A 21,327-nucleotide genomic window follows, 5' to 3' on the forward strand; every position below is an offset into this window, starting at 1 on the left:
TTTAATTGCATAACTGTCCAATTGGTCTGTGAACGGATCCTACAGGTCTGTGCCCAGTACCCTGGGAGCAGCCAAGATGCATATATCCTCCAGCTTTTCACACCCTCGCCACCATCTTGTACACCTCCTAGGATGGATCGCTGCTGACAAAGGATACCCACTGAAGAAGAGGCTGCTGACACCAAAGAGGAACACTTGGAACGAGGAAGAAGAAAATCTGTCCTGAAGTTAAGACTTAGGTGCCTGGATAAATTCAGTGGGCCATTTCAAAATGTCCCAGTGAAACTTTCCTTGATGGTAGTGGTCTGCTGCATTTTACACAATCTGATGTTGCATAGGGGGAGGCCCTGGATGCTGAGGAATTAGTGGCGTGCGAGACCTCCTCAGATGAGAATGAAGCTGATGATAAGCTCCAGTATCCTGATCAACATGAGGAGCCGCATGGGGGATGCCAGGATACGGGTGCAGGGGAGGCACAGGAGATGTTAATACACATGCGATTTGGATGACCCCACAAACTGCAGCCACCCAATCAATCAAAGGTCTGCATTCAACTACATGGTTGCTATTCACTTCTGCCCTAAGCCTAGACTCCGCCCTTTGCCCATTGCTGCCTAGTGCTACTGGAATGTATAAAAGATGACCACACACCAGGACATCCCCAACCAGCCACTCCTGAATTGCCAGAGGGGCAGCAACAACAGATGGAAACTTAAAATAAGTAAGACCTTTGTTACATAAATCATCAGACACAAACAGAAAATCCATAACTATCTTAAAAATTGTGAAGACCCATTCTTTTACAAAACAGAAACAGAATTACCTGGAAAAACTCAGCAGGTCTGGCAGCATCAGCGGAGAAGAAAAGAGTTGACGTTTCGAGTCCTCATGACCCTTCAGCAGAACTGAGTAATATTAGGAGAGGGGTAAAATATAAGGTTGTTTAAGGTGGGGGGGGATGTTGAAGGGACAAGCAAGCAGTGATAGGAACAGATAATCAAAAGATGTCACAGACAAAAGAGCAAAGAGTTGTTGAAGGTGGTGATATTATCTAAACGAATGTGCTAATTAAGAATGGATGGCAGGACACCCAAGGTACAGCTCTAGTCGGGGTGGGGTAGAAAGACTAACAGGGCATAAAAGGTATAGATTTAAAAATAATGGAAATAGGTGGGAAAAGAAAAATCTATATAAATTATTGGAAAAAACAAAAGGAAGGGGGAAGAAACGGAAAGGGGGTGGGGATGGAGGAGGGAGTTCAAGATCTAAAGTTGATGAATTCAATATTCAGTCCGGAAGGCTGTAAAGTGCCTAGTCGGAAGATGAAGTACTGTTCCTCCAGTTTGCTTTGGGCTTCACTGGACTTCACTTCCAAATGTTTTCCCCTGAACAGCTAGGGGCATATCCATCATTCCCCCACCCCCATCCCCATGCCAAACTGAATTATCAGGCTGCTGAGGAAGCAAGGTGCAGTTCATCCTTCCACAAGGCTATTAAAGACTCAGGAATAAAATTACAATTCTAGCTAGTATTTCATACTTCAATTACATGCTACAACTAATATATTATACCAGTGTTCTGAACTTCAGCTCATCTTTTTAGACAAGACTGGAATAGCAAAGGAAGTTTACAGATCTTAATTTGTTATTAAAACCATGATACATGTCTGAAACACCATAAATGGCAAAATTGTCTGTGATTTTCATGGCCCATCCAACTTTATGGTTGGCGGACGGGCGGCTCGGCCAGGCGGCCTTTACATTTTCCATCAAACCCCATCCAAGGGCGGGATGCAATCTTCGTTAGGAAGTGAAATGAAAATAAATATGTGGACAGCATTTTTATGACGTATGCTTTCAGGTGCTTGATTGTGATGCACAAACATTTCTTTGCAGCTTTTTGCACCTTTATTTCATCGTTTGCAGGTCTGCAGTTCCCTGCAGGGAGCTTTCTCGCAGCGCTCACATGCGCTTATGGTGATGTCATCACCTCCACCCCAGCAGCGCTGAGCTTTTCAGTGTGCGTTTCATGCTGGCTGGCCATTAATTGGCCAGCCAGCCAGCATGAAATTGCAGTTGAGGGATGATCGTTGTCGACAGTCCATTTCCTGGCAGCTCCCAGGCCCGCGGATCACATGTCCCCCCCAAAGGGTAAATTTCAGACCCGTGGAGTAAAAACTGGTCCGAGCTGAGCTTGTTTTCCAGCAGAAAGTTGGGGAAAAAGAACTAATTATGGGGTGCAATGGCCCACATTGCCAGTGAAACAAGTTGCCTGGTATTCAGTCGCAAGCTGTCAGACTAACCTAGCTGGAAGAAGTAGTCAGAAGATTCCCAGAAAGTTGTTCATTGTCTTTTGTTTCCTTATGTGCCAGGAGAAACAGGAGTATTCCTCTGGGCCCCAAAGAGCCTCTCTTACCCCAGGTGTCACTTTCTCTTATATGATGCTCTCCCTAACCCCCTCCCAACCACTTATCCTTTGGGTTCCCAATAATGACACCCTAGCACCCAAAATCCCATCTCCAACTCTTCTGGTTGGTTTGGGTGGGAAACCTCCTTGGCCTCACTTTGTAGATGGCTAGATAGATTTACCCACTGCCTCAGCTCCTGCCTGCATGATTCTTGCCAGGAGTTAAAATCAGCCCTCTTATTTCTAAGGACATAGCTATAGTCTGGCAGCATAGCTAGAGAACTTCAGCTTTAATTGCACTAACCATTCTTTAATACATCCCTGTCACTAAGAGTAAGGAATGGAGAATGAAACAAGGTGGGGGGGGGGGGGGGGGTGAGTCAGAACGTGTTTCCAATTTTTCTCAATACAACTCTTGAAAAAAATCTGTGTCTCATTAAATGTCATTCTCATTTACTGTTAGAGATTATAGAGATATCCTCCATGAGTCATTTTTACCCAGCAAAAGGCATGTGATTAAATATGTTACTAAGCACCCTCCTGCTTCCTGATTAATTAAACATGAGTGTAGCCAATATTGCAAAAGGACAGTTTTAAGAAGTGTGTTTTTGTTTTGAAGGGAGAAAAAGCTGATAAATTCTAATGATCTAATTTGTTGCCTATCAAATAAGCTTTCAAATGTCATGGGTCAGTCCCCCAGTAAAATGGGTTCATGCTATTTGGAGCCCGATCAGCAGGTTCTAAGGGCTGGTTTATGAGATTAGCACAAGCTTGTTTAAATATGAATCAAAACATATGAAACAAATCATGGTTCAATGACTGCTGTTAAGCGAAAAGTGTCACTTTGTTTAAATGGCAGAAATTGAAACACAGCATTCTGTTCTGCTCAAATAGCAGAAGTTATAGTTTATTCAATATAATTTAATGTTCAACGAGAGTTGATGGTAATTTTAATCTTTTCTTTATGTCCTGTGAATTTAATATTTATTTCAATGATGGAGGTTGGTGCTGCTAAACAGAATACATTTCTGCTTTTGTCACTCAAAATCAGCGTTGAGGACAACCAGATCAACTAACGGCTAGGCAGACACTGCGCTCACACTACAAATGTTGCAACAATGCTTTACACTGACAGATAGTTACAGTTAAATGCAACTTGAACTCAAAGTCAGGGCCTGATCCGAGGGTGTGAATCTCCCTGATGGAGAAAACAAAAAAGGAAAATCTCATAGACATAACATCAAGGGCAAAGCCCAACAATAAAAATCAAAAGTAAATACTACATATTATTAAAATTAGGAATGGTTTTAATTTAGAGCTGCCTTTTACTCTCCGCAGCTTGCCTGCTTCATTGATATGAGGCTTGAGGCCCAGTATTTTGAGGGATTGGACTGTAGGCCTCTGCACACCAAAAAATGTGTACACCTAAATCTCTAGGCCAATGGACCTATGTTTTCTCTGCTAGTGTGTGAACAAATGGCTGTGTATTTCCAGTAGTCAATTCACAGATACCGAGAAACCTTCGATGAACATATTGACACTGGTTGTAAATAACATTCTTGTTTGGAATGCTGATTATTCCTCCTTCAAAGTGTACAACTTGCCTAATTTGTGATCCTTGTGAATATTACAAAAATTGTTTTTAAAAAATTCTGTTTTTTTGCACCATGCAGCAAGCTAAAGTTGAACTTTTGACATAAATTAAATGGTATTGAAGCGAATTCAGTTTGAATGTTTAAAAATATGTTAGGACAGTTTCTAATTTAAAAAAACCATTCACAGTATGTGAGCTAAAATCAAACATATTACATGTGAATATGAATTGACATTTTCCAAATAAGTGATGTCATATCTGGGTGAATAAGATATTTTGCATTCTTGTTTACTTTACCTTGGCTTAATGGGTTTATAGTTTAAATCAAACATGTTACCATATACAAATGTCTGGCATACTGTAAATGTAAACATTTTCAAAAATAGCTTGATTGTTATTAGAATATTATTCATTATTCAGCAATATGTTAAAATTAGTTAAATTTTACCAAGGGAGCATAAATGTCACTGCCTGTTAAGAACAAAAGACATGTACAAAAGAAATATAAACAAATATTTTGTTCAAACAAATAGCATGCATTGTTTATTCTGCTTCCTATTATTCATGGTTTGTACTCCTTGAGTATTTTTTTCCTACTGCTTTTAAGATAAGCAGCTGAACATTTTACCAAATGACATCACATCAGACTTGAGCATACACATAAAATATATGCACTAATCAATTAAAATAGCCTTTCCAGAAACAGTGACAACAATTATATCAAAGCAGCCATTACTGACATAAAGCTAATGTATTTTGACCATATAATAAGGAAGGTTGAATCCAATTACTGCACTTACGCAGACTCTGTGCTGAAATAAATGGTTATGTAATCAATGGACTGGGAGAATTGCCAACCTGCAGGCTAATTGAAGTAAACAAAGACTTGCATTTGCATCTGAGCAAATAGTCCACGGCTGATGTGGGTATTGTGTCCTTTAATAGAACACAGGTTTGCTGGTTTGCTGCAACATCTGTTGGGATGGGAGAAGGCATCTCAATCAAGAGTGAATTATTTTACATATGTCCTTTTATTTAAGTTGTACAGAATCCAAATAAAACAGAACACTAAAACTAATACAGTGTGTTTGGATATTTGATTTATTGGATCATTGGATCATTGGACCATTATTCTTTGATGATGCCTAATCAATTAAGCAGAGTCCATCTGTATGATGATGCCACTGACATAAGCATTGTCATGATGATGTGACTTGTACATGTGTGTTCGGCTGAACAAATGTATATTGAACTGCTTTAAAAAGGACTTTTAAAAAGCTAGCAAAGACACTGACTTAAGATGGCTACCACAAGTCACCTGCCATCTGGTATTACAAATTGGCTCGTTTTCTAGAAGGTGCCAATGTGGAATAGAATTAAGACATGCCCAGGTATCCTCATTTGGAATTTCACACCTGTGGATGTCACAAACTACTTCAAAAGGTTTATTGAAAGTGTACTGGACCTCATATTTGCATTTCTATAAAGCCACCTCTCAAGTGGAGATAGAAGGTCTATGGAGATAACAGGTACGCAGAAACTGCTTTTCCTATCTCATCAAGGTGAATAATGGTTCATTCAGAAGTTAATGGCTGGGATATTACAAAATCTAATCACCTATGCCATAAAACAATAGCTGCAGTCTGTACAGGCATGAGCTAAGCAAATATCTTCTGAAATCATTATGGGAAGAGATGTCATGTAACTATTTTTAAAATCTCTTTTATTAAAACATGTAAGCTGCTAAAAGTTGTCTGGAAGAAATCTGCCTAAAGGGTAGTAATACCCCCGTCACCTTCTCTCCCAAGTTAAGATCCAACCTCTGTTACAGTTTAAAATCCAGCACAGAGATAGGGAATTTCTACTGATAGAAATCTCAGGCACAAAAATCAGTGACGGATTACATTTTAAAAAAAGAGTGTCTCCAGATCTTGAGTCCACATAGGTTTCAATTCAACTGAATTTTCAAGACCACTGTGGAAAAATTCTCATCCAGCCACAAAAATCATGAAGGACTCATAAACAGTGAACTCTTTATTTGTTTTGCATTAAACATTAATTTGGCTAAGAAAGTAACTACCTGATGTATAACTTGTAATTCTGTATGTTTGTGTGTGTGTGTGCACGCTGAGAAGGTCAGGGGCGGAGTTAACTTTTTAAATATATTTTTTCTTTACCTGGGTGGGTTTTTAACTCAATAAATACTAACCCCTCTTTGTTTAATACTCGAAAAAGCCTGCCAGACGAGTTTCTTCACAACCAGCACATAAATGGTTAAGCGCAGCCATTGAGTAAATACATTCATTCCTGTAAATTCACAAAAAAACCCTGTTACAGCCAGACTTGGAATGGTATAATAGGAAAGTAGTTTTTACACCTCCTCATGTGGCCATAACAGCATGAGCTTCTTTTCCTCCAAACGAATTTCTATATAAGTTATCACATGAAGCACCTCTGCAGATGTTTTCAGATTTATAGCATTACTGTAGGGATTTAAAGTTGAAATAATCTCTGAGCATCAGCTATCATTTTGCACTTTATTGCTGGGTTAAAAATAGTAATGAAAACATCAAAGATACCTCAAAATCTTTCCTGTAGCATCTCGTGTGATGTTAATGGGTAAAAGCAAAACTGGTATACTCCAATTCAGAAGCCAAACAAAATATTCCATTATAAAAAAAACACAAGGTCATTTGAATATCAGTTTTACAATTATGAGGTTTGTAAGATTAGTACATTTTTGGACATCAGCTTTAAATTTCGGGTAAATGAAGAGGGTCATGTGACTTGTTCTGCAGTCTGCCTGACAGCAAGCCTGGGTGGTTTGATTGTTAGAAATTAGAGGAGGGATTAACAGTGGGATTTTCCGCATCTACCTGCCACTGTGATCTTCTGATCCCGCCGTAAGTCAACGGACTTCTGGCTGGGGCACTGCCTCGCCTGCAGCAGGTCCCACCCGCGATGGGGGCCAGAAAATCCCAGCCTAGATTGTTTTACTGAGAAGAAAGTGCAAGGTATTGATGCTTGGAGACAATGGAGGAAATTTCTGACATTACAGTGAGTGGAATCTGAGTCTCCCAAAGTCCCAGAAAGGTGTTCAAGGTACTGGGGTTGTAAATAGTTGTGCTGTAAACTTCCTTTCACTTCTATGATGAAAGAGTGTTGGGATCAGGAATAGCTAATTAGCATTTTTACTTAAATGCAAGGTTAATGTATTTCATGTTGGCATGGGGAAGAGAGCAGAGGAAGCCATTTTTGAGATAAGGTTATAGGCTCCCCTACGACTCAGTTAATATTGCGCACAGACAGCAGTTTATTTGGTGTGGTCATCGGAGAGAAAAGGCTGCGTGGCTTTGTGAGCTCCCACATCCAGCTCTGGGAGGGAGATAGTCTCTAGTTGAAGAGATGCATCCCTCAGCCATCTAAGGATTCCAGGAGATTTGTCCAGCTATGGCCAGGAGGAAGAAGAATCATCGGAACAGACTTATTACTGGTTGTGGATTTAAGAAACTCTCCGAAAACTGAGGAAAGCACCTGGAGGTGGTCACTTGAAATTACTACTCGGTGAAATGGAAATACAGGAACCCATTGGAAGCAACTGTGGAATATTTGCTAAAAGGATTGTAATTCACTGCAGAATGCAATGGGTGATAACAAGTCTAAAAGTTAGATGGTCCTTTCTGCAGTTTAAAGCACAAGCTGTCTACAATAAGGAAATAATGTTTAGTCAATAATGATTTTTTAGTCAAAAGTTTTTTTTTGACATTTGTTACAGTAAAAGTTTTAAAACATGAAATCTCTCCTCATCATCCATTTCAGCTGTTAACTGGAAGTTAAAATTTCTTTTAAGCATTATAGTTCTCTACAGAGAACATAACAATTAGTGCAACTGGGTTGATTACTTACTACTACTTTGCTTTCTTCTACTCTATATCAGTTTTTGGCACTCCCAACTTTTCATCGTTAGAACCTTCTTCATAATAGTCTATATGGAGAAGCTTCAGAGCATTAAAAGACTAAATTACAAAATATACCCCTTTGTTTGACTCTCCCTTCTGGACACCAATTTTACCCACATAATGGGGATGGTTGGAATACAACCAAGAAAAAAGGGTGACGCTTGTGTTTTCTCAGCTGGCACAGGTAAATGTAAATGAAGTCTGACCAATAAGCCTGCTGTCATTAATTGCCCAGTGAATGCTGGAAAGTCACAATGGAATGCAAAGAATCTAAATATATTTTCCTGAATCTTGGGCTAAAGGAAACTGTGAAATCTTTTGCATTGAGCTGATACTTTGCCTGGAAATACTTGAAAATCAATAGTGTTTGTGAATGGTTGAGAAAATGCTGATTTCTCACAGTGTTTTCTCCCTCTGTTAATGAATACATCTAGCAGGAATAGAACCATAGAGTCATTCAGATTCTTTCATCTATGCTTTCAGTGGTAAATAGGATCACAGAGCCAAAACAGTTTGGCTTTAGGATGATTTAGATCCATCTGCTCAGAATGAAATAATTGAGCTGAATTCTTCAGTTTAAAATACTATTGCCTGTTTATGTCCAAATTGTAGCATTTTACTCCTCATAAGAGTGCTTTCAATGATGCATGTAATTCCCTGAGGTATGAAGAATACAGGCACATTTGGCATTATTGCAGTGGAAGTTGAAGTAAATTGAGCTAACTTGTCTGTGCAAAGATAACCTTCAAAAGGTCTAAATCTTGGGGGAGAAATTTGTTCAAGTAAGCAGTGCTACGCAGACTACATTGATTCCCTGAGAGCAGGGGGATCTATATGCATTACAGTAATTTTAGAAACCACAAACAGAGAAAGCAAGAGTCAGTCTAACCGCAGGACAGGTTCAAAATTAAATAGGATGAATGAAGAACAAACCTTTTACTGTATAAATAAGTGTCACTGAATTGATAATAACATTAATCCACATGGAACACTTCAAGAGCATCTCATTAATGCTAAGATACTATTCCTGGTAACAAACATTTCCAGAAAATCTGGCAATCTTCAAGTACTTTGCTTTAAAATTTTGACAAGCTGAATGGCAGAGTATATGGATAATCTTGAGAAATATCCTTTTTGAAGTCAACAAGGCTTGTTAACTTCATGGAAGTAGCCCACTTGTGCTTAGAGTTAGTGAAACAATAGACAATTAAAATAATTTGGGATTTAGAAAGAAATATATGCATCTGAAAGGACTTGTGCAATGAATGAATAGAAAATCTATAATTTCTGAGACCATTTTCTTTATGTATGGATCAGCTTAATTAATCAAAGCAAACCTGACAGCTGATCAAATATAACATGATTTGTACGATATTTATATTGTAATGTTATACAAAGTATACAGAAACCTCTCAAGGCATTTTTAAATTTGTTGAGAAATTTATCTTTTCATGATCCATGTAGCTTTCAAAGCAAGTTAACTCTTCAAACCCTCTGCAAAATAAATTAGTGAACCGTGATAATAAATTACTGCATGTACTGTGCCACAAAACATGACATTCCACACAAGAAATTCACTTAGCCCCTGAACTTAGTATAAAATGGGAGCCCAAAGAAGTCAGAGAGGATTTGTGCAAACTGAGCCTTGCATGGGCCTCATCTGCATCAAACTGATGAGCAGTAATCTAACCTGCAGTAGTGTTGTGGAGCAAAGAGAAGCTCTCCAGCAATTCCTGACTCCACATAAAAAAAAGTTAATTTTTTGTTGATGGCCTCCAGAAGTCTCATTACAGGCTGTGGGTCAGACTGCCTTAGACCCTGATAAATAGAATGAAGCACACACCATTCAGTTTTGGAGTGGGGTCTTAAAACATAAGTTAGGGCCCTGATTAACATATTGAAGGTGCCTGTTTCAGGCGGGCACCCAGGACTTTGAAGTTACTGGCTGCCAAATTGATAGCCAGCGCACTTTTGGTGGAACATGCATGTAAGATTGCACACAGATAGTGCTGATTTTTCCACCCAAAATCAGACGTGACTGGGCAAATTTCCCTTTCCCTCCCCATTTGGAATGCACAGTCTACTCTCTAGGGTATCCATACTTCTGTTTTACCAATTGAAAAACTGAGTCCTTGTCATCTGTAAATGTTACCTTTTGACTATGACTTTCTGTTATGACTTTTTCTATTGTGAAATTTTGTGATCTTCAGATTAAGGATTTCAGAGGTCGAGAGTGGAAAAGGCTTCAACTTTTTCACCCAGTGCTCATTCTACACATTTCACATACATAAAATCACGGAAAGGTTACAGCACTGAAGGAAGCCTTTGGGCACATTGGGCAGAATTGACGCGTAAAATGACATGTCGCAATGTCGGGCGTGTGTCCCAATGTCACTGTCCGCCATCGCGATATTTCGGTAGGCGGGCACACTATAAGTTCGGATGCGCACCTGCCATCAATTAATGGGCCAGTTAAGGCCCTTGAGGCAGCCATTGAAGATGATATTTCACAGTCCGTGCAATCTTCAGGACATCACTTGGGTGCAATGGGCAGGTGGGTAGGAGACATTTGTATAAACCTCATCCACGTGTGGATAAGAGGGGTAAGTGGGGTCACGAGTGTGATCATTCAGGTATTTAAGTGTGAAAGTTACTTATACTTGCCTGTGTGAGCAGGAATACTTCAAAACTCACAACAGCTGCTTGGAAAGGAGTAAAAGCCTTGGTCAGGACTCCACAGTAAAGGTCATTTTTGGGGCCTGCAGCTTTCAGGAAGCCTTCCCTTAGCCTGGGAATGGGAGTTGTGCTCTCCACTGGAGGCATCTCCTCTGAAGAGGAAGGGAGGGGCAGAAGGGGAAAGAGGCCAGGAGTCCACATTCAGCCTCCAGGGGAGCCACCTTTGGGAGGAGAGGCGCGGGCACAAAGGGCCAGGGCCAACGGGAAGTCCAAGCCAGAAGGGGCCGCATAAGACGCCACTATCCTGCTGCCAGGGTTTACAGGCGGTGAAGCAGCTATCTCAATATGTTTGAGGTCCAGTGCTGAAGGAGGCTCCATCTCTTAAGGGAGACAGTCAACTATATCTGTCAGATGATAGGCCCTGAGATCTCCACAAATTGTGTGGGTGGGCACCCCATGTCAGTGGCTCTAAAGGTCACAGCTGCCCTCAACTTCAATGCATCTGGCGCTTTCCAGGGGTCGGTGGGTGATCTCTGCGGAGTCTCCCAATCAGCTGTCCACACTTGTGTCAAGCAGGTGACAGATGCTTTGTTCAGGCGTGCATTGACTTTCATCCAATACTGCTGGGATGAGGCTAACCAGACAGAGTGAGCCAGAGGCTTTGCGGCCATTGCTGGCTTCCCCTGCGTCCAGGGTGCAATAGACTGTATACATGTGGCCATCAAGGCGCCAGCAGGTGAGCCCGGTGCCTTCGACAACAGGAAGGGCTTCCACTCCATGAATGTGCAGATAGTGTGTGACCACAGGATGCAGATTCTACAAGTCTGTGCAAGGTACTTAGGCAGCTGCCATGATGCTTACATCCTCAGACACTCCCAAGTGCTGGAACTGTTCAGTGCTTCAACCCGGCTGGATGGATGGCTGCTGGGTGACAAGGGCTATCCCCTCAGAAGGTGGCTCATGACCTCTCCGCCACCCAAGAACAGAAGCTGAGCAGCGGTATAATAGGGGCCACCATCGGTCTTCTCAATCTGCGCTTCCGATGCCTGGACCGCTCAGGGGGCGCAATCCAGTACCCCCCAGATCGTGTGTCACTGATAGTGGTTGCATGCTGCGCTCTCCACAATCTTGCGCTGGAAAGGGGGTACGCAGTGGACGAGGAAAACATAGATGCAGTTGCTCCGGCTGCACACAATGAGTCCAGCAGTGAGTCTAAGGATGAACATGCACAGGGAAATGCTGAGGGGGTAGATGCTGACCCGGGCATACTCCAGGGAGGCAGGGACACCCTGGGAGGCTTTAATCCAAAGAACCTTCAGCTATCACACCACAGATGGACCTTCAACACATGGCAGAGCTGCAGGCTCCACACTCAATACCTGAGTGCTAAATCAGCCTGGATACTAACATTAACTAAGGCCCTTGTCAATAAAGCTCAATGTCAAACAACTCACTCATAACATCATGGCTTCCCGTCCACTTGCAGAAGTAAGGAATCACCCTGAGGCATGGCAACATGTCAAAATTTATTGAGGGAACAAGCGTAAATTCATAAAGCAAAAAAAATGCTTTGGACATCACACCAAGTCTTCAATGAACTACTATGGGCCAACATAAAAGCACCAGTGAGAAACCCGTGGTGTGCTTAATGTGCCTTAAACTTACGCTTAAGGGTGCTACGTTTAGGTGCTGTCCCCTCGCTAGCACTGGTATCTGAGACAGCCTGCTTACTGTGCTGTCCTGTTGGCCTCGATGACCTTGGCGGGCATCCTCTTGCCCATGGATCATTTGATGGCCTTGCCTGGGAAGGAGCGGCAAGTTCCACAGCTGGCAGCTCCCCAGTCACCGCAGCCGCATCGGATGCCACGGTCACTGGCAGTGGGGTGGAGGAGCTGCTGCCCTCATCTGAAGCACCCTGAGAGGACCCCATAGAGATGACAGGCAGCTGCTGTGCTAACGCGAGGTTGCTTTGGACCTCCCTGCTCACCGTAGATGGATGGGCACTGAGCTTGGGTACTTGGTGCCCAAACCATCTCCCACACTGGCACTGACCAGCTGAGGCCAATGCCACTGTGCGGGCTTGCAGGTCTGATGCAACTCCAGGAAGCCCTGATTGGTCTCCTGGAGGAGCCCCTCCACAAGAGTCACCACTCTCTCCATGGAAGAAGCATGGTGCTCAGCCATGAGGCTCATTGCATCAGTGATGCTCTGCGTCGACTCCTCAAGCATGGGCATGATGCCAGGCGTGGCCTCATGTATCTCCATCAGATTGTACCGCATACCCTGCTACACTACCAGTGTTCACTGCCTCAAGGACGACTCCAGAGGCACAACATCAGCCACTGACCGAGCATGTACCTTGTCCCGAGCAGTTCACCGACAGCCTGCGCCTTGGGTACTCTCTGTCTCTGCCCGCACCTTAAGCGAGTGTGAAGTGCCCTTACCGCCATGTTCTGGGACACTAGCTGAAGATGTAATTCCCACTGAGGTGCTAATATCTGCACTGGTGCCTGCCTGGCTGCGATGGTGTTATGCTGGTGAGTGGATTTGATCTGGGGCCTCAGGAGTGAGAGGTGAGCCTTCTGCCTCCTCCTCTTGGCCCTGCTCCAGTGATACTGAAAGGAAGAAAAAACACATCTGATTAGTTACAGAGCAGACAATGTCAACTTGCATGCCGCTCCCCAGGATCATTATGCACACATTCTTCCATAATCAATGGTCAACCCATCTTGTTAACTTCAATCATGGAGCATTCAGCAGCACCGTGGCTTCTGGGACACACATGGTGACCTGAATGCTTGTCAAACATACCTCCCCTTGGCACCCCAGCCTCACCACCACCGGTGGACCTGGAGGCATGGCGCCTTTCCAGATCCATGGCCTAATGCTCGTAAGCTGTTAGAATCGCCAACTGTGGAATTGCGTTCAGTCGTCTTCTGAAAAGGAGAGAGGAGAATTGATTAGTCCAGCCTACACCTGAATTCCCAATGCATCCCTGCCAACCCAGCCAGCATAGGACATTGCAGGACTCCAGTTCTTCATCACCTTGCAGCTGGCGCACAGTCACCCAAACAAGCCAGAGCTGACCGCCACCCCCCATTGCCCAAATGCTGCCTCCTTCACATGTGGCACTACGAGGTGTCCCTTTGCTAAGCAAGAAGGCACAAGCACGTGGAGCGCAAAGGCCAGCAGATGGATTGGTGCCCTGCCAACTGGAATCTCCCCTCCCAGCACGTTATCACCCTGACTTCGACATGCTTCGCAGTTCCAGCACTCTGCCTAGGTGCTGACCCTTGACTTTCAAGCCCATTCTATACTATGGGTGTCAGTGTCACACATGCTGCGGATTCAGAACAAATCCTAGCTCAACCCTCTCAGGGTGAGCTGGGCATGAGCAATCTCTGCTGTCACACCCAGCAAGGGACTCAATGCCATTACTGTACTCAGAGTTGCTGGGGGGTAGTGTGGAAGCTGGGGGGAAAGGGTGACGGCTGCATTAAGTGACTTGAGGCAACATAGTACTCACCCTTCCTGAGTGCTAGAGATTATTGAATCTTTTGCGGTACTGGATCACATCATGGGAGTTGACACTCTTGGCCACCTCCTCCCATGCATGTTTGGTCAGGTGGGGAGGCCTCTGCCTCCTGTCCCTCGGAAGAAGGCCTGCCCGACGCACTGCCACCTCCTCCAGGAGGGCAGCTAGGCACTCGTCGGAAAAACAAGGAGCACAGTGCCCTGCTGGCTTACCCGCTGGCCTGGCCTGCCCTGATGGCCTACCCTCCAGACTTGCATTGGGCACATTGACCCTCTGATTTGCTCTTCTCCCAGCCATTGTGAGCAGCCTTGCAAAGGCTGCCAGGCCTTCATTTAAATAGGCCAGCGGGTCGCCATTGGACCCGGTGGCCTGAGCGGCACGCTGCTGTCGTCCGCCCACTCCCGCTATCCACGGGAGTTGTGAACTACACTGGGTGGGCCTTAATTGGCTTGCCCCTGTAAAATGGCGGCGCCGGCCTGATCGCGGGCGGCGATCTGGTCCGCACCCGCCCACGCCCGGTCCCGCATGACTTGCCCGACATAGGGAAAATTCTCCCCATTGTGTTTGTGCTGGCTCTCTGAAGGAGCATTTCACCTAATGTCGCTCCTCCACCTTCTCCTCATAGCCCTGCACATTCTTCCTTTTCAAATAATAATCTAATTGCCTCTTGAGTGCCTCGATTGAACCTACCTTCACCCCTGTCTCAGGCTGTGCATTCTAGCCCCTAACCACTCGCTGCATTTAAAAGTATTTTTTCATGTTGTCATTGTTTCTTTCACTAATTACTTTACATCTGTGCCCTCTGCTTCTCAATCCTTCCACCAGTGGGAACAAGATACAATGTAAAGCTTCCTCGGCGATGTCAATACAACAGGTGAAGATAATAAAGAAAGTAATAAGTCTATTCTTGAAAATGGGATTACAACTTTGTTGAGCTTGGCCTAAATAGCCAAGTGGTTATGGTACTGGGTTTGTAACCCCAAGATCAAGAGTTCAAATCTCACAATGGCAAACTATGAAACAATGTAACTTCATCTGAAACAGATGGAAACAGGTTTACTCAAAAGAGTATCAAGAGTTCAAATCTCACAATGGCAAACAATGTAACTTCATCTGAAACAGATGGAAATGGGTTTGTACTCGAAAGAGTTACATCTTGCTTGGCCTAAATAGCCAAGTGGTTATGGTACTGGGTTTGTAATCCTAAGATCAAGAGTTCAAATCTCACACTGGCAAACTATGAAACAATGTAATTTCATCTGAAAAACAGATAGAAATGTGTTTGTACTCAAAAGAGTTACACAACATCTGTTACATCATCAAAATATCAATCAATCAAGAGTTCAAATCTCAACATTGCAAATTAAGAAACAATGTAATTTCATCTGAATAGGAACAGATGGAAATGTGTTTGTACTCAAAAGAGTTACAGGCAACTGGCTCATATGGAAGAGGCTGTGTCTGCTCACATGCTTTGTTCTAATTTAGCGCTTGGCCTAAATAGCCAAGTGGTTATGGTACTGGATTTAAAAGATTATCAAGAGTTCAAATCTCACAATGGCGAACTATGAAACAATGTAACTTTAGGGAGGTAACTGTGGATTCAGTTGGTTTCCTGATACTGAGGAGAGAAGGTGTGTGGTGTTGGTGTTGCTGCTTCTCAGTGTTTCAACTGTTTCTGCTGCTGCCTTTGGGGTTGTTGCTTCTGCTGTGTGCTGCTGCTGCTTCTGCTGCTGCTCCTCCAGTGCTGCCAAAGGAGAGAGAGGGAGAGAAGAGAACAGTTGCTACTGTTGATACAGGACAGGAAGGCCAGGAGGCCAGGACTGAGTTAAAAAACAACATCCTAGGTGGGTGTCTGAACTGTGTATTTTTGTTTAAGGTGGGGGCAATTAAGGACTGTGTTTTTGTAGGGGGAGGCAAGAAGACTGCCAGAGGAGTTGGGGAAGGAAGAGAGGGAGGGTGTGTGTGTGTGCTGAAACCATCTTTCTGCCACCCCTCCCCCCAACCCAGCCCTTTTCCCAGTAAGGCCAGCAATAGCTGGTGAAGACATCGCCTCCCCCTGCCTGAAGAACATCAGGCCCCCACCCACCGTCCATCCACCATCGAGGACACCCACCAGGATATTTACCTCTTTCCCTCCTGTGCCTCCCTGTCTTTTACTCCTCTCCCTCCTCTCCTCTCCTGCCTAAAAGAGGGGAGGTTGTTTCTACCTCTCTCCCCCACCCCCTTTCCTCCCTATATATATAAAAAAAAAAGAAAAAGAAAAAAACAAAATGGCCAATCCTTCCCGGGGTGGGCGTGGCTCTGGCCCTAAGGCCAATTCACCATCGCCTGTGGCCGGGCCCTCGAGGGCTAATGTGGAGGCGGTTTTGTCACCGGTGGCAGGGCCTCAAAAAAAGAAAACCTATGCGGGGGTGGTTGCTTCTGCGACTCCAGCTGCTCCTGCTGCCCTGTCACCTTTCCGCCTCCTGACCAGGGCCCTTGGGGTAAAGAGCTATGCTCACCCTGAAATGACAATAGAGGCCTGCGTAAAGGCTATGGCTGGGGTCGTCGGCCCCTCAGCCATTGTCGCGGCCTCTAAAATGTATGGGAAGGCCATATTCTTCTTGAGGTCCGAGCGGGCGGTGCACCTCGCCCTGCAAAAAGGACTCACTGTGGGCGGGACTTTTCTGGCGGTGGACCCCCTTGAGGCCACCGCCCAGAGAATTATTATTTCGAACATCCCGCCTTTTCTATCCAGTGAGCTCCTCCTCCCCCACCTTAATAAATTGGGGGAGGTCAGGTCGGGGGTTGCACCAATCCCGCTCGGCCTCAAAGACTCGGCCCTCCGCCATGTGTACTCCTTCCGGCGCCAGGTATTTGTCCGCTTGGCCCAGGAGGAGTGCCTGGAGGGGGCCTTCGTTATCAATTTTGAGGGGACCGCCTATCGGGTCTTCTGGACCGTGGAGGGCGTGCGGTGCCATGCTTGTAAGGAGGCGGGGCACGTGAGGAAGAACTGCCCCGCCTCCAAGGCTACGAGCCCCACCCAAGCGGCCACGGCTGGCACCGCCCCTCCTCCCCCCGCCACCACTCCATCTCCCTCCCCGCAAGGGGAAGCGACGCCGGCGGCCACTGCCATCTCGGCTGCCGGTGAGGCGGGGGGAGAACCCCCGCGCCGTAAGAAGGCGCAGAGGAAGACCCGCAACCTGGAGGCGGCCCCTGAAACGCCCCAAAACCCCCAAACACCTGCAAGCACCGGCTCGGGGGAAAAGACATCATCCGGCCCCGGCGTCGTGTCCGCGTGTGCTCCCGGGCCCGTGGGTGCTAAGGCGCCGAGTGCTGGGCCCGGCGTCGTTTCTGCGCGTGCTCCCGGGGCCGGCGGGGAAAAGACGCGGGACCCCGAGCCGGGGTATCTGACACCCAAAACCCAGAGGGTGGAGTGTCCGGGAGGGCTGGACAAGGAGGAGGGGGCCTCGGAAATGGAGTTCTCCCTAGCCCCCAGCCTGACCCGGAAGAGACGTCACGCTTCGGAGGAGGAGGTGGGTGATGCCCAAACTGAAGAAGTTGGGTGTGTCCCTTCCCCCGATGAAGAGGTGGTGGCGTCTCCGCCAAGTAAAATCTCACCCTGTCCTCTGGGGGAACTCAAAACCCCTGCAACGACTCCCAGCACTGTTACCCCTGTCAACCTGCTGCAGTCCCCTGAACAGGGCCCCTCGGGGGTCACTGAAGGCACCTCCCTTGAGGTGGTGCCCGACTCAGAGACCCTCGATACCCCCGAGGTACCTTCTGGCTCATCGGGGGACTGTAACTTTCAAAATTTAAAAAATGTCAACGGGTCATTGGGTGGCGGCAAAAAGGAAGGCCTTCCCGCTCCCTCCCAAACCTTAGCACCGGGCGTCCTAGTTTTGGGTCAGGAGCTTGTCCTGAGCTCCCCGGACGACCCGGTGCCGGGAGGAGAGCGGGCATCAGAACTGCCGCTGCCCTCTGACCCAAAACCTTTAGAGGAGACCAGAGAGGACCCCTCTGGCCTTGATCCTGGGGGTGGGATCGAGGTACAGGTGGGGCCAGCTGGCAGCTCCGAATCAGCCCCCGTACTCAATGCGGGGGAGGGGTCGGAAGCTGGAGGCGACGACCTGGAGGAGGACGGGGTGTCCGTGGTGAGCGCTGGAGATTACGCTGAGTCGCTCTCAAGCGAGGCGGTGGATCCCCTGGTGCCCTCCACTGACTCCCCCCTCATCCCCCCAAGGGAACTCCGGGACTTTTTGGCGAGTCATCGCGGTCGCCGAGACAGGGTTCAGTTGGCCTTGGACCGGTGGCATTCTTTTCCGCTGGTGTTCTAGTCCACTCGCGAGGCTCTCAAGTCTCCTGAGTTGGATAGGAATGCGCGGCGGAGGGTCCAAACGTTTCTCGCTGGGCTCCTGAAGGAGAGGAAGGACTAAAAAGTCCTCTTCTTCTTTTTAATGACTTAAGGTGAAGATTTGATGTACCTTTGACAATGAAGACGACTATAGCCAGCCTCAACATCCGCGGCAGCAGGGCCGCACAGCGCAGGTTCCAGAACTTCTCGGTCCTCAGGGACGGGAAGTATGCGTTGTGCTTCCTGCAAGAAACCCATACCGTTCCGGGAGACGAAGCCACGTGGCTCCTGGAGTGGCGAGGGGGGGTCTACATGAGTCACCTAGCCTCCAATTCTGGCGGGGTGGCTATCTTGTTGGCCCCGCATTTTCAGCCAGAGATCTTGGGGGTCAAGGAGCCGGTGCCAGGCCGGTTGCTGCACCTGACTGTGCGTCTGGGGGGGGGCGGTGCTTCACTTTGTGAATGTGTACGCTCCCCTGGGCACGCAGCAGCAAGCGAGCTTCTTTGAAGAAGTGTCCACTCATCTCGGCTCCATCGACGCTGGCGAGTGCATCGTCCTCGGGGGGGATTTCAATTGCACCCTCGGGGTCCGGGACCGTCACGGTACCCCGCACTGCACGCGAGGTGTGAGTAAGTTGCGGGACCTGGTCAGGTCCTTCGACTTAGTGGACGTCTGGCGAAATCTCCATCCTGACTCCAGCGTGTTTACCTTTGTGTCACCTGGAGTCGGAGCGTCCAGACTCGACCGCCTTTACGTTTCGAAGGCGTACGTGTCCTGCGTTCCGGCTGCTTCTATACAGCAGGTTCCGTGCACGGACCACCGTCTGGTGTGGGCGGAGCTCACTTCGTTCTGCGCTCGGACGGGGTCCGCGTACTGGCATTTTAATAACCTGTTGTTGGAAGACCAGCGGTTCCTGGACTCGTTCCGTCGCTTCTGGGCCGGCTGGAGAAGGAAGCGGGGAGGCTTCCCCTCCTTGAGGCTATGGTGGGACGTGGGCAAGACTCACGTCCGAGTTTTCTGTCAAGAGTACGCGAAGGGGTCGACAAAGAGACGCAAATCCAGGGTCGAGGAGTTGGAGAAGGAGGTGCTCGACCTGGAGGCACATCTCCGTCAGCCCGACGCGGACCCGGCCCTGCGGTCGGTGTACGATGAGAAGAAGGGCGCGCTGCGGGACCTGCAACTGGTCGGGTCTCGGGGCGCGTTCGTGAGGTCGCGGATCTGTTTCCTTAAGGAGATGGACCGTGGCTCTCCCTTCTTCTACTCACTGGAAAAAAGGCACGGGGTCCGTAAGCAGCTCTTTACGCTGCTGGCCGACGACGGATCACTTGTCTCGGATCCGGAGGGCATCAGGGCCATTGCCCGAGATTACTACACTGCCCTTTTCTCTCCGGATCCGTCCAGTGAGGAAGCTTGCAGAGTTTTGTGGGAGGACCTGCCGCAGGTCGGCCCGGAGTGCGCCGGAAAGCTCGACTCCCCTATAAGTCTGGGGGAGCTGACCGGCGCACTCGACGGTCTTTCTAGGGGCAAAACCCCGGGACTAGACGGGCTGACCGTGGAGTTCTTCAGGGCGTTCTGGGACGTCTTGGGGAGCGACTTCGCGGGGGTCCTGGGGGAGAGCATTGCTACCGGGGAGATGCCCCTTTCGTGGCGCAGGGCCGTGATTGCCCTGCTACCGAAGAAGGGGGATCTCCGCCTTCTTAAAAACTGGCGCCCGGTCTCCCTCCTCAGCACTGACTACAAAATCTTCGCCCGAGCCATGTCTTCTCGGCTCGGCACCGTGCTGGACCACATGATCCACCCTGACCAGTCCTACACCGTCCCGGACCGAACCATTTATGATAACATCCATCTGGTCCGGGACATCATCCACCATTCCCAGAGGGCTGGTCTGTCGAGCGCCTTCCTGTCTCTCGATCAGGAGAAGGCGTTCGACAGGGTGGATCACGAATACTTACTCGGAACTCTGCGAGCTTTCGGGTTCGGGACGCATTTTGTCGCCCGGATCCGACTTCTGTACACTGCCGCGGAGTGTCTAGTGAAGGTTAACGGGTCCCTGACGGCGCCCCTTCGCTTTGGGAGAGGGGTACGTCAGGGCTGCCCCCTGTCTGGCCAGTTGTATTCTATTTGCGTGGAGCCTTTCCTGCGCCTCTTGCGGAGGAGGTTGTCGGGATTGGTTCTGCGCGGGCCGGGCATCGGGGTGGTCCTTTCGGCTTACGCCGATGACGTGCTCCTTATGTTTAGTGACCCGGCTGACCTGCGGAGGATGCGCGAGTGTCAGGAGGTCTACTCTGCCGCTTCTTCTGCCAGGATCAACTGGGGTAAGTGTTCTGGACTCCTGGTCGGTCAGTGGCAGATGGATCCCCTACCCGAGGAGCTCAGGCCTTTCACCTGGAGCAGGACCAGCCTCCTCTACCTGGGGGTCCATCTCTGCCCCGCTGAGGAATCCTGGCCGGCAAACTGGCAGGAACTGGAGACGAAAGTCACCGCTCGCCTGCGGCGCTGGACAGGACTGCTCCGAGTGCTATCTTACCGGGGTCGAGTTCTGGTCATAAACCAGCTGATCGCCGCCATGTTGTGGTATCGGCTGGTCACTTTGACCCCTCCCCCGGACTTTGTCACAAGAATCCAGAGATTGTTAGTCGACTTCTTCTGGGAAAAAAGATTGCACTGGGTCGCTGCCGAGGTTCTGAGTCTCCCGCTTAGGGAGGGTGGTCAGGCGCTAGTGTGCCTACGCACACAGGTGGCGACTTTCCGCCTTCAGACCCTGCAGCGATACCTCTACGTTGAGCCTCCTCCTAGATGGTGTGCCCTGATGACGTAT

Source organism: Carcharodon carcharias, chromosome 8 (genome assembly GCF_017639515.1).
Source record: "Carcharodon carcharias isolate sCarCar2 chromosome 8, sCarCar2.pri, whole genome shotgun sequence".
NCBI lineage: Eukaryota > Metazoa > Chordata > Chondrichthyes > Lamniformes > Lamnidae > Carcharodon > Carcharodon carcharias.